This window comes from Culex pipiens, chromosome 2, assembly GCF_016801865.2.
Source record: "Culex pipiens pallens isolate TS chromosome 2, TS_CPP_V2, whole genome shotgun sequence".
Classification (NCBI taxonomy): domain Eukaryota; kingdom Metazoa; phylum Arthropoda; class Insecta; order Diptera; family Culicidae; genus Culex; species Culex pipiens.
The window spans coordinates 133,789,235-133,804,289 of record NC_068938.1 but is presented as its reverse complement, the minus strand read 5'-3'; the positions used below and the strand labels follow the sequence as shown (position 1 = coordinate 133,804,289).

At 35.4% G+C, this 15,055-nt stretch overlaps 1 protein-coding gene across 2 annotated transcripts in view; it reads left to right on the top strand.

Moving 5' to 3' along the window:
• The first annotated feature begins 12,734 nt into the window (after positions 1–12,734).
• The window catches only part of LOC120424716 (SET domain-containing protein SmydA-8), a 32,748-nt gene continuing 30,427 nt past the window's right edge, over positions 12,735–15,055 (top strand). The window contains exon 1 of one of the 2 annotated variants that reach the window (XM_039588902.2): positions 12,735–12,867. The gene's annotated coding sequence lies outside the window, so the exon portion shown is untranslated. The remainder of the gene's footprint in view (positions 12,868–15,055) is intronic. The other variant, XM_052707984.1, reaches the window with a different exon arrangement.

Genomic DNA, 15,055 nt, shown 5'->3' with positions numbered 1-15,055 from the left:
AAATATTGTTTTCGAAAAGATCGGAAAATTTCACAAATGTTTCAAATTTTAACATTGAAAATCGGACCATTAGTTGCTGAGATATCGACATTGAAAAATGTTGGGCTGTTTGGGTGATACTTAGAAAACATCAATTTTCCTGTTTTGAAACCAATATCTCAGCAACTAAAGGTCGTATCAACAAAGTCCGAAGAAGCAAAATATAGAGAATTTTCTCAGTTTTTCAAAAAATTTTTTTTAAAAAAGTGGGCAAACATGTGCACTAATCTTAAAAAATGAAAAACTGCGACTATTTTCAAAAAAGTCACTTAAATATGGATTTAACTTGAAAACGGTGCACTTTTTAAAAATTTCACTTAAGTACTTTTTGATTGCAAATTCAATTTTACATCGAAAAATAAAGTTAAAAAAATTTTGTGGCCAAAATTTCGATTTTTTGAAAAAATCAGTATTGATTAAAAAATTCATAACTCGCTCAATGATTTTTGGCACAACCTGGAAATTTCTGAAAAATTGGCATTTTATGTCCTCTAAAACATATCAAAAAATAAAAAAAATTAAAAATAGTGTTTTTTTGCAAATCAAGTTTTAGTGATAAAAAGTTAAATAAAAAAATCACCAAATTTTTTTACCGTGTATCATTTTTTTCCAGTGTAGTCCGTATTCATACCTACAACTTTGCCGAAGACACCAAATCGATCAAAGAATTCCTTCAAAAGATACAGATTTTTGAATTTTCATATACCATTTTTGTATGGACAGCTGCCAAATTTGTATGGAAAATTATATGGACAAACTAATGATGCAAAATGACTTCTTTGGGCATACCGAAGGCACCAACAAATTTTCAGTCGGATTAAAAAATACAAAAAAAATCGAATGACCGAAATCCTAGAGAACTGCTCTTGTGATTCGTGCTTCGAATTCAGTATAAAATGCAATATAAATCGATAATTTTATAAACAAAACTAGTTTTAACAAATTTCAGGCAAAATTTCGACTTTTTTTAAATTTTACCTAAAATTTATATGTATTTTGCTAAAAAGCTTAAACACTTAGTTAACTAAATATAAACCATTGATTTTTTTCTTAAAAACTATATCAACTACTTTAGTGATGGTACATTTAGCGTACAAATAAAGTTCGAACATATTAAATGTGATTTTAACAAGAATAACTATGACTATTAAAGTCACCCCGGAATTGAAAATAAGAATTTTTAAGGTAACTATTTTTCTAAACATTATTGAAAAAACTTTTTTTTCCGAAATAGTGCATGGACTTTGTGTGGCCTACCCCAGTACATGTTTTAAAAATAAAAATCTTGAGAAAAACCTTACCTGTTGGAAAATATTCTAAAAACAAATTGAAATCCTATCAAAGTCACCCCGGTTTACGGTACCAAAAGTTGCGTCTTTTTACTCTTCTTTTTCCCCAGCTAATTTTACTGGGAACTCATTTCGATGGAGCAGCATGGTACTTTTAGTTCAGCGAACATTTTCATTTGATCTGTAAGTGCTATAATAAGTTGCTATAATTATGACCACAACTCATTGTACAACTGACTCAATATTTCACAACGTCCGGCGATCGAAACATGACGCCACTAAGACCCCTTTCTCAATTTGACATTCCCACGGGCGTGCAGTGGGTTGCCAAGTCCCGGACCATCATCGGCGGCGGACGGCGGCGCACACTTCTGATCTCCATCATCTCAACATCACCGCGGATCTCTGGTACGTACAGAAAATCCACATAGCTGCGCTTAAATGGAACATGAAAGCTCGTTAATCATTTCCTCTTGGCGCCTAGCACAGAATCACCACACGCAGCAACACGTCCAGAGTCATTTAAAATTACAGGACAGAAATGCCAAATTGGCTTAGGTGTGCGTCCCTCGCAAAAACTGCAATCATGTATGACTAATTACTTGTAGAAAAGGGACTGATGATGTTGAAGTTAAAATAAGAAGATTAAAAGTTCAAAGCAAAACAACACAAACTGGCAACTTGGCAATCAAATTGTTTATGTTGCTTGAAACTATACCATAGATAATTAATGAAGACATGTGTTCAAACAATCTGTTAACAAAAAGAGTTGCCAAACTGTCAATTTTATAAATGTCACAATAGTTTTACTAGAATTACAATTCTTTGCATCACCATAGTGTTGCCAGATTGGCTGTCAAACAATATATTTTTCAAATCATTTGATAAATCTTGACATGTCTTGAATATCATTGAACAAATAAAACATGAATACCGATGAAGCTACTAAAGAATGAAATATTTCTAGACCGATTGTATATCTGGCATCGCCAGACGACCACAGACACCTGTTCGACAAAGTCAGACTACGTGCGGAGGAGGAAAAACATTTGGTCAGTATTTTTCAAAAAACGTTAGAAGCAAACGCTCACTTGAGTATCGGGCTGATCATTTGGGTGCAAGATTTTGGAACGCTGCGCGCGGATTATTTATAGTCATCAGTCAAGTTGGCTCAAGCACGCGGTTGTCTGCTGAGACTTTAGAAACGGACGCGCCACAGCCTTGAATGTCACACGCCACCGGGTCTAAGTAACATGTGGCCTGGCGGTGTTGTTGAAGAAATGCACCAGAAATGGGTTTAACACGAGAACAAATGATCGTATACTTTGAGTTTAATGCATTCCTCACATTTAAATAAATATTTATAAAAATATATCTCATGACTGAGTTGCCAGATCATCATACTTTAAGCGAACTTCCAGTGTTGACAGCCGAGCTCAACTTGTTTTAGAATCATCTTTTTATTCTTCTATAAACCATGTATCTTTCAAGTCACTTCAAACCCAAGCTTCAAACCGGTAGTTCACTCAACCGAACTGGCACGCCATTCATCACATTTATAATTGTGAGTTTGATTTGGTCACGGACCGCCCCCGACCAAACCGGCCACCAACCACCCCAACTCCACATCATTCTAGAACCGTTGTATACTTTTTGCCTTTTTTTCTCAACAAACACGGGGCGCGATCGTCCCAAAAATCTAAGTAAAGAACGGACGAACGCCAAAGGAAAAATCAAGCGGCGCACTAATGCGACGGAGGAAAACCTCCGCAACTCCCTCCAACCAGCACGATGGTCTTCTCCCCGTTTGGCGGTTCCGTAACGAAACGACACGTTCGCGCCATTTCGGCCCATCTGCCGCGCGTCGCTGAGTTAGGGGAGGAAAAGAAGGAAAAATGACAATATTTAAATCAGTTATGGCTCAAAAAAACTGTTTTAGGAAATAATTCATGTTCAATTCCATGAGTTCAACTAAGAAAATTTGCTGTCTTCTACCAAAATGTTTGCATCATAATCCTGCAATAATTTTGTTGTACGAATAATCTAAATTTGTTGCAAGAGTAAATCTCTTTGTTTGCACACATCGACTTTTCTTTACAAGTCATACATGTCTCGATCTAATTTTTCGGGTTGGTCATACAAAATGGGCATGCGAGTATTCGAAAATCTGTATCTTTCTAAGAGACTTTTCGATCGCTTTGCTATTTTCTGCAAAGTTTTAGGTTATCACTTGGCTGGTTCAAATTTTATACAAAGTTTCTGTCCCTCGGCAAAATTTCAAATTTTCATAATATTGTTGTAACAAAAAGTTTCACAGTAACAGTCATGCTACTGTTTTGTTTTCAAAATATCAATAAATTCATGATAATATATTCTTTCCTAAAATTTTGCGTCTATTCTTTATGTATGGTCCCACAATTTGATAAAAACATGAAATTAAATCAATAATGGCTTTAGGACTTTACTCAAAAAAATGGTACACGGAAAACAAATTTGAATTTATCACTATTTTTTGTTTGGCGGGGTGGTCCTTTCCGAAGAAAGGTGGTCCAAATAATGCGTCCGTTTTTCAACGATTTTAACATTTAAAAAAAATCACTCGCCGCTTTTCAAAATAAATGTGATTATTTGGGCTTCAATGAAAAATACTATGGCATTTTGAAAATCATAACTTACAGTTCAAATGAAAACATTGTTTGTTGATTTGAAGTACTCGAGGCTAAAGAGCTTGTTGGGGTTGGTCCTTCTCACCATGAAATCCTCCTTCGATAGAACCTGAGCAGCGTTCACCAGACCCCAACACGAACCGGTAGGTGCGGCAGGTAGGGGGGGGGGGGTTGTACACGTCCAGTGCACACTCGGAGTCGGTTTCCCAGGAACAGCAGCGGCCAATTCTTCCCAGAGTCCACCGAGGACTCGTTAGATCGCACCGGATATCGCACAGTAATAACTCGCGAGGTTTAAGTAAAATAACCGAGTAAAAATCGTCACTTTATTAACTTTTAACAACTAACAAAAAGTACAAGTAAATTGCACTCGTAGCGCGGGCCAGAGGCCCTCCTGTTGGCGATCTCCTATCGGCTCAACTTGATGTATTGGACTGTGTGTGTTTAAACCTAATTCCCCTGCAGGTCATCTTTAACCCACAAGTCGATCCATGTCACGCACATTAGCACCAAAATCCGGAGATAAAAGGCTAATCCCAGGTGACGTCATTGATCTCTCCAGAGAGGATCGAAGGTATCAAAAGTGGTGAATATAAGTTTGACCAGGGGTACATCCAAGGGTGGATGCTACTCCCAAACAGAGCTCACAACTGAAAATATTTTTCTTTTTTTTTCAGTACATATTATATCTAAAAATTGTGATGCGCCCTCCCCTATTTTGACAACACGACTTCGCGACACATTTCCATTGTTGATGGAATACAAATTTAAAACTTTACACAATAATGAATAATTTAAAAATTAACGTTGATTTTTGGCAAGCAGAAATGTTTCAAAAATTTGTGTTGCCAAAAACGGGATGGCACTGTATTCTTTTTATGATTTTTCGAAAATAAAAACAAAATTTAAAAAATAAAGTTTTCGATGGAAAATCATATTTGAAAATCATTATTTTTGATAAATTATACAGTTTTCAAGTAAATATAAATTTTACAATGATTTTTTGTTCTAAATGAAAAAGTACATTGGATTCCCCTTATTATGACAAGTCCCTCGATTTTTGACAGTTGAGTAATGGGAAATAAAAGTCATCGAATCGGGTGTCCAATTCCTCATAAAAGTCTCTTTGACATCCAACATCTATCTCCTCACTATATCGAACTAGAAATCGAGGATTCGCGATTAGTGCGTCCATCCCGGGAATTCCCGGGACAAAAATCCCGAGATTTTTCCAAAACCGAGAGTTCCCGAATCCCGGGATTTTTTTAAATTTTGTCCCGGGAATTCCCGAAATTGAAAACAAATCAAATTTTGGTTTGGAAATTCTGATTTGGTTGTGGAAATAGATGAATAGTTGAATACTTAGTACTCGATAAGAATTTTAAAGCATTCAAATTTGTATTCGGCATGTATCAGCATTAATTTGGCTTGTTAGGGAAAATTGCTGAAAATTTAGTTTACAGATCCGCAAAATGCCTTGCGCTTTCAATATTTTCTATTAAATTTTATTTATTTAAAAAAGAATTGGTATTATATTTTCGTATATTCATGACTTGAAACTTGAAAAAAAATCATATTTAATTATTTCATCAAAAACAAGCATCTGTAGCAAATCAGGACAAAAGTAAGGAATTTAGACTGCTGTTTTAGCCATTTTTTACATAATGTTCTGATTGTTTTGATTGATTTTAGTTACAACAGTAATATTAGTACACCGATTTCCAAATTTATTGCTCTAAAATCTCTTTTTTTTTTTTAATTTATATTTATTCAGTTTTCTTTTCCATGTACATTCATTCAGTTAAAATATTATTGAGTGTCCAATCACAATCGATGACTTTTCACCTCAATTTTAAATACTAGCAACTTTCATTTATTCATGAAATATTTAGCTTTCGCTATTCAGTGATTTCAAATGTAGGAGGTCCTACATGTACAAAAGGGAAAAGGGATACCTTAAAACTAACTTATAAACTATATAAAGAGCGGATCAATGCAGCTGAAGACTGCAATGATTTTTGTCGAAATGCATCAATTATCTTATTGGACATAACATCCAAAGTGTCAACTTCGGCTAATTGATGAAGTTCACTGGTGCTGAACCAGGGAGGAAGTTTCAGAATCATTTTCAGAATTTTGTTCTGAATCCTCTGAAGTTTTTTCTTCCTGGTTAGGCAACAGCTTGTCCAGATCGGCACAGCATAAAGCATGGCAGGTCTGAAAATTTGTTTATAAATTAACAGTTTATTCTTGAGACAAAGTCTAGAATTCCTGTTTATAAGTGGATACAAACATTTAATATATTTGTTACATTTAACCTGGATACTTTCAATGTGATCCTTGTAAGTAAGGTTTTTGTCAAAAGCAAGTCCAAGATATTTCACTTGATCCTCCCACTTTAAATTTTCCTCATTCATCTTTATAATGTGTAACTTTTTGGTTTAAGAAAATCAGCCCTTGGTTTGTGAGGGAAAATAATAAGTTGAGTTTTTGCAGCATTTGGAGTAATTTTCCATTCTTTCAAATAAGAATTGAAAATATCCAAGCTTTTTTGTAATCTTCTTGTGATGACACGAAGGCTTCTACCTTTGGCGGAGATGCTTGTATCATCAGCAAAAAGTGATTTCTGACATCCTGGGGGCAAATCAGGCAAATCAGAAGTAAAAATATTGTATAAAATTGGACCCAAAATGCTTCCTTGAGGGACGCCGGCACGTACAGGTAGTTGATCAGATTTGCTGTTCTGATAACATACCTGCAGAGTACGATCCGTCAAATAATTTTGAATAATTTTCACGATATAAATCGGAAAATTAAACCTTTTTAATTTCGCAATCAAACCTTTATGCCAAACACTGTCAAATGCTTTTTCTATGTCTAGAAGAGCAGCGCCAGTAGAATAGCCCTCAGATTTGTTGCTTCGAATTAAATTTGAAACTCTCAACAACTGATGAGTAGTTGAATGCCCAAGGCGAAATCCAAACTGCTCATCAGCGAAAATTGAATTTTCATTAATGTGTGTCATCATTCTATTAAGAATTATTCTTTCGAATAATTTACTAATAGATGAAAGCAAACTAATGGGCCGATAGCTTGAGGCTTCAGCAAGATTTTTTTCCGGTTTCAAAATCGGAACTACTTTGGCATTTTTCCAACTACTGGGAAAATATGCCAAATCAAAACATTTGTTGCAAATTTTGACCAAGCTACTTAAAGTTGCTTCAGGTAATTTTTTGATTAAAATGTAAAAAATGCCATCCTCACCAGGGGCTTTCATATTTTTAAATTTTTTGGTAATAGATTTTATTTCATTTATATCCGTATTAAAAACATCATCTGATGAAAACTCTTGTTCAACAATATTCTGAAATTCTATTGAAATTTGATCTTCAATAGGACTCAAAACATTTAAGTTGAAATTATGAGCACTCTCAAACTGCTGAGCAAGTTTTTGAGCTTTCTCCCCATTAGTTAATAGAATATTATCACCATCTTTTAAAGAAGGGATTGGTTTTTGAGGTTTCTTAAGAACCTTTGAAAGTTTCCAAAAAGGTTTGGAATAAGGTTTAATTTGTTCGACATCTCTTGCGAACTTTTCATTTCGCAGGAGAGTGAATCTGTGATCAATAACCTTTTGCAAATCTTTTTGAATTCGCTTCAGTGCAGGATCACGAGAACGTTGATACTGTCTTCGGCGAACATTTTTCAGACGAATCAGAAGCTGAAGATCGTCATCAATAATGGGAGAATCAAATTTGACTTGGACTTTAGGAATAGCAATATTCCTAGCATCCAAAATTGCATTAGTTAAAGATTCCAAGGCTGAATCAATATCAGCTTTGGTTTCTAAAACAAAATCATGATTTAAATTATTCTCAATATGATGCTGATACCTGTCCCAATTAGCTTTGTGGTAATTAAACACAGAACTATTGGGTCTGGTAACTGCTTCATGAGAAAGTGAAAAAGTTACTGGAAGGTGATCAGAATCAAAATCAGCATGAGTCACTAAAGGACCACAATACTGACTTTGATTTGTCAAAACCAAATCAATTGTTGATGGATTTCTAACAGAAGAAAAGCATGTTGGCCCATTCGGGTATAAAACCGAATAAAGACCAGAAGTGCAATCTCTGAATAGAATTTTACCATTGGAATTTACTTTTGAATTATTCCAAGATTGGTGTTTGGCATTAAAATCACCGATGATCAAAAATCGAGATCTATGCCGAGTAAGTTTATTCAAATCCCCTTTGAAATAATTTTTATTTTCCCCAGTGCATTGGAAAGGCAAATATGCAGCTGCAATCATAATTTTCCCAAAAGAAGTTTCAAGTTCAATGCCCAAACTTTCAATAACTTTTAACTTAAAGTCACGTAACGTGCTATAAGTCATACTACGGTGGATAACTATTGCAACTCCACCGCCATTTCGATTCATTCTGTTATTGGTTATAACTTTATAATCTGGATCACTTTTCAAATAAGTGCCAGTTTTTAAAAATGTTTCGGTTATAACAGCAACATGCACGTTATGAACTCGTAAAAAGTTGAAAAATTCATTTTCTTTCGCTTTTAAAGAGCGAGCATTAAAATTCATAATATTGATGGAATTACTTAGATCCATGATTAAACTTCAGGGTAAGAACAACATCATTCGCAAATTTTAATCCAATCTGGATTGCTTCCATCATGGATGTAGCATTACTCATTGTTTGAATCAAACCAAACAGTGAGTTTTGCAAAAAAGTCATTTTTTCAAACGTAACATCGCCGAGATCAGAAGATCCCAAAGCGTTGCCAGCAGAAACATTTTCAAATGAAATTTGAGGTACCTGCCCAATTTCAGGAAGATTGGTAGAGGATTTAAAATTCGTGGATGAACCCGAACCCGAAACGACGTTGGCATAAGAAATGCCATTGCTGTTACCTAACTTTTCCACGGTAGGGGTATTGTTCGAGTGAGACAGCACGAACGTTTGATTTAAAGATGCAGGTACAACCTGACTTTGAGAAAATTTCGGTTTGGATTTCGGCTGATGCTTAGCACGAGAATCCAAAACCTTTTTTCTGATGGGGCAATCCCAGAAATTTGATTTGTGATTTCCACCACAATTTGCACATTTAAATTGGGTGACTTCTTTCACGGGACAATTGTCCTTGTCGTGAGAAGAATCCCCGCAAACCATGCATTTTGGAACCATGGCGCAATGATCAGTACCGTGACCGAATGCCTGGCAACGCCGGCACTGGGTCAGATTCTGGCCATTACCGCCATGTTTCTTAAAATGCTCCCACTTTACCCGTACATGGAACAAAAACTGAACTTTGTCCAAAAGCTTCAAATTGTTGATTTCATTTCTGTTGAAATGAATCAGATAAAATTGTGTAGTCAAACCAAAGCGAGAAATATTCCCGTTTGATTTTTTCTTCATTGGTATTACTTGGGATGGGGCAAAGCCAAGCAACACCTTAAGTTCGTTTTTGATCTCATCCACCGACAAGTCGTTGGAGAGACCTTTCAGGACCGCCTTGAATGGACGAGCATTCTTGGTCTCATATGTGTAGAAATTGTGTTTGTGGTTTTTCAAATAACCAACAAAAGTTTGGTGATCTTGTAAAGATTCCGTCAACAAGCGACATTCTCCTCTTCGACCAAGCTGGAACGAAACCTTCAAATTGCAAGTTTCCTTGCAATTCTTCAGTTGCGTTCGAAAGCTGGCCAAATCGGAAACGGAAGTCACTACAATTGGCGGAGCCTTTACTCGTTTCTCGACGGCAGAAGGCTCAGTACGAGGAGAAGGATCCTTGTCAACAGTTTCGGATAAAACACCGAAACTGTTTGCTAATGGAATTGGAGGATTGACCTCACTTTCAGAATCAGAATCAGACCTCGGATGAGGCTGTTTTCTATTTCTGTTTCCGTTAGCCGGCTTAGCGTTCAAACGCTTCACCGACGTAACGACCAAATCTTCAGAAGATTTGCGTTTACCTTTGTTTTGACGCATTTTGCAAGCAAAGTTCTCTTAAAAAGATGGCTTCGTTTGTAAAATACAACAAAATTTCAGGTGAGGTTAGTCTTGAAAAGACTGTCTAGAATTTTGGAAAATAACTCAGGTAGTCTTTAAAAAGACTGTGAATTTTGTTTGAAATAACTCTGAGCTTAGGTAGTAAAAAATACCGCAGCTCTAGTGTCCGTTCACCACGAAGGTTCGCAAGACACTGAGCTCTAAAATCTCCTGTATCTATTCAGACTGCAGTCCTGACTGCAGTTATCTCCAGTTGGCGGTAGTGACTTAGGGATAATTCCAAAGCACATCAAAGAGCGAGTTTTAATGTATTTTAAGCTATCTTAAAAACTGCTGTCCTTGTTAAGATTGAAGATTCTGTCGGATTATCACCAATTAACAGTATTGAGCTAATTCTCTAATTTTAGGCTTGAAAAACATAACAAATATAATGAAAACATAGATTTTATTACTGCTTCAAAAATTTCCCGGGATCCCGGGAATTCCCGGGATTCCAAAAATATTTTTCCCGTTTCCCGGGAATTTCAAAACCCGGGAAAATTGGACGCCCTATTCGCGATTAAAGACTAATTCGACCCCTTAGAGCAAAGTTTCACAGAAATCGAAGATTTGAGGCAACTTTTTCAATTTAGTGTGTGCTGGCGGAGAATAAAGTACCAATTAGGTACCGTAAACCGGGGTGACTTTGATAGGATTTCAATTTGTTTTTAGAATATTTTCCAACAAGTAAGGTTTTTCTCAGGATTATGTTTTTTAAAACATGCACTGGGGTAGGCCACACAAAGTCCAGTCCAGTCCAAAATTCAATAATGTCCAGAAAAATAATTACGTTAAAAATTCTTATTTTTAATTCCGGGTTGACTTTGATAGTCATAGTTTTTCTTGTTAAAATCATATTTAAGATGTTCAAACTTTATTTGTACGCTAAATGTACCATCACTAAAGTAGCTGATATAGTTTTTAAGAAAAAAAAAAAAACAAAATATATTTAGTTAACTAAGTGTATAAGCTTTTTAGCAAAATACATATAAATTTCAGGTAAAATTGTTAAAAAGTCAGAATTTTGCCTGAAAGATTTTTAAGCAGGGGTGCTTACACAGAACAAAAATGGTAATGTTCATCAGGAAATGATGACCGATTTTGTGTAAAAAGATTAATTTTACCTCCGAAAATGATGAATTTTCGTCAGTTTTTGATAAATATTCATCAGGTTCACATTTTAACACATTTTTAAAATAAAATTATTTACACAAAAAGAGGTAATATTCAACCAACCAAATGTTTAACCTTCCAAAATTCAACTTTTTTTCTATGTATCCTTCATAGAGTATTTTTAAATTTCAATAAACCGGTCATTTTAGAAAAATGATCAAAAAATGCCTATAATTTGGAAACCATGCACTCTATAAAACAATATGAAAAGTCATTTAACCCTCTACTGCCCAAATTTTTTTTTCGAAAATTTTTATTTTTCCCGTGTTCAGGAGGTCATTTTGAGCAACTTTTGTTCTACGAAAAACTTTACTTCTCTTGTTTTATGTTTTTCTTGTTTCATTTTTAGTATTTTAATTTGCATTTTTCTTGTTTAGTTTATGTTTGTTTTTGGTAGTATTTGGCCTACTCTACCACCTCCTATCATTACATTTTGCCTATCTAATTTTTTCATGTTTTTACAGTAACTTTTTCAATTTTTTGCATGTTTTTCACATTTTCTGCTGTAAAATGGAACCATTATCATTTAAATTGTAAATAAATGCGTAGAGGCATAGTCTGGGGCACTAGAAAAATTACTGCATACTTCTTTTTACTTAAAATATAGGAAATGTTAGTAAAAAACACAGCCAAAGTTGACCCCTAAAAAAATGACATTTTTAAAAACATTGGCAAAGTCACATAAAACAAGTCAAACTTCCAACCCTAAAATTTTCCAAAATTTTAAAAGTTCTTCTTTCCAATGCTTTTTGAAGATCAAAAATTGGTTGAAAAATGGATTTTTGGCGATTTTTTAAATCGAAGCCCGTCTAGAGGCGGGGTTGGGTTGTAGAGGGTTAAGATTGCATTTTGAATTCTTTATCTAAAAAAAATACTCAAAAGTTTATTTTTTTATTTTTGAATTGCGAAAAATGTTGAATGCAACTCGTTGCATTAGACTTTTTTCAGCAATCGTTGTATTCACCTAACTCTTTAGAGATAAATGTACAACTTGTACACAGAAATAAAGTTGAATTTTGGAAGGTTGAAAATTTGGTTTGTTGAATATTACCTCTTTTTTGGGTGTGTAAAAATGTGTAAAAATGTAAATTTGATGAAAATTCATCAGAAAATGATGAATATTCACCGATTCCTGATGTAAAATTAATCATAATCACAAAATCTGTCAAGATTTCCTGAAGAATAATACCATCATTTTTATTTCTGTGTACTGAATAAATCATCATTTTGTAACTTGTTGCATTAACATTCTTTTTAAATGCAATCATCGACCTAATAACGTGATGATTTTAATACCTTGACACTGAGTAGGTTAATATATTTTCCTATACAGTCATGAAAAGGAATCGCTAAATAAGTCAAGTTTTCCTAGCCTAAACTCCCAGCAGTATCAACATACGAGTAAGTCGGCCAAAATCCTCGGTTCTGTGCATGTAAGGCAAGAAACCGCGAGACAGGGTTTGGGGGCGGTCACGCCGTCGACAAACCAAACGCCACTGCTGCTGAGCCAGTTGCGGTCGTCGTCGGATTTTTCACGACAGCCAGCCAGCAACTGCAAGTCGCGCGGGGCTTTCACATTTCAGTACGATTCGCAGCACGATCCACGACGGGTGGTGTCAACGTGTGGTAACGGTAACGATTCACGATCGATACGGGGCGAGTGTTTGAAAATTTGCCGGAAAATTCTCAACCTTTCACCGTGGAAGAAAAAGGAATTAAACGAAGAAAACAGAAAGATATTGTCGATTCGGGGGTGAAAAGTGTCGTCGACCAACTGTGAAATTTCAAAACTCGTGACACACGCGCGTCGTCACCTTTTGCACGGTGTAATCCGAGCTGAAATCTGTCAAAGTTCAGCCAAGTTGACACAAATCACACGCACCGTCGTCGTTGCAATAAAACCGAGCCGGGAGGGAAAAATTCGTCAATCGTCTGTCGGATCGGGTCGCACGTATTCAGTGTTTGTGGATGGGCGACTTTTGTTATTCTAACACATTGCGAGAGGAAAATAAAATTAGCCACGGGAAATTCCTCAACCCACACCCACCCGCAGTGTTGCAAGTTGTGAAGAAAAGTTAATTGACTGTTTGACAGGCCGCGTCGAGGAAAAAGCGCCATGCGGTCCCACCGCGACTGACCAACTGACCGTGGGGAATAACACAGTTGGTGAAAGTGCGCGCCACACAATCGTCTGTAACCTTCACGAAGTTTTTCCTCAAAGTTTTCCTGGTGATGTTCTGGGATGGGATTACGCGACCTTTTTGGTGCTTAATTTTGCGCAAAGAACGTTTGAGTTTCCTCGTTATGAAATGACTTGGCGAAATGTCATTCATAACAAATATGAATAGATAAAATTATTGTGCAAAATTACGCCATATCATTAGAAAATGATGTAAAAAACCACATAATGAATCTTGAACTAGTTTTTCATAATTTTATCAGCAGATAACTGATCTTGTTGTTATGATTAAATGATAATACGCAGCCCTTTTATGAACCCAAACCATACACTTTAACGATCCCCAGGTCTTTTGTGGTCTCTATTGCAAGTTTCTGCTCGAACTTAGGAGTCCATAGGCTTGAATGGGGAGAGCACCCAAGCCTCTTTCTACTCCAATGAACCTTCCACCCAAGGATTCAAACTGACGACCTTTGAATTGCGAGTCCAACCTCCACCAGCGATTCCACCGGTGCAGGCTTGGTTGGTGTGTTGTACTTATGGCATGGAGACGACTCCTACACCTGGAATGACTAATCATTGCGTAATTGCCAATATGAGCAATTTTCTACGAAATCGGCAGATTTCAACAATTTTTTTTGTGTTTTTTATTATGGCTCAAACTTTGTGGGGGCCTTCCCTATGACCAAAGAAGCCATTTTGTGTCATTAGTTTACCCTTACAAGTCTCCATACTCCATACAGTTGCCACAAAGCTTCTAATACAAAAAGGAACGTAAATATTTGAAGATCTAAAACTTTTGAAGGATCTACTGATCGATTTGGTGCCATCGGCAATGTTGGGAGTAGTGATGAGGACTTTCCAGGAAGAAAATATTTACACGGAAATAAAATTTTTCGATTTTTTTATAATTTTTTTTCACAAAAGGTCTATTTCTTAAAATCCGTGTTATATTTTATTTTAATATTTTATGCGTTTTAGGGGACAAAAACCGTAACTTTTGAACCATAATTAAGCATGGAGAAAAAATAAACCGCAGAGTTACGATCTTTTGAAAAAAAAGTTTTGGAAAAATAGAAATTTTAGTCAAAAAATGAAATATTGAATGTTTTCGAAAAGATTATAACATTTCAGAAATGTTTCATTTTTCAACATTGGAAATTTTATCATAAGTTGCTGAAATATTGCCATTAGACATTATGGGAACGTTGGGAAAAAGCTTAAAAACTAATTGGAATTTTTTTAAACTTTTCGAAAAAAAATATGCACAAAAAATACTTTTGAAGGTGTTTAGTGTTTTGTAATTTTACCAGAATTCATGTGACAAAAGTGAATTTATAAAAAAAAAATTACATAAAAACTGTTCAAGAGCGATGGAAGAAGCTTCATCAGAAGTTTTTCTTTTGACATTCGGCCGTGATCTACACAATTAACTTTTTCAAAACTTTTTTTCGTAAAATCGCGATAACTCGTGATGGTTATTAGTAAACCCCTTATGTCTGTATGTATTTTTTTTTGTAATTGTCTGCTCTACAACTTTATAGGACATTATTACTCTTTAAAAAATAACCCGGCAAAGTTAGAAAAAACACGAAAATCTAAAATGAATTTTGCTCTAAATGAAAAAATAATCCTTCTGGG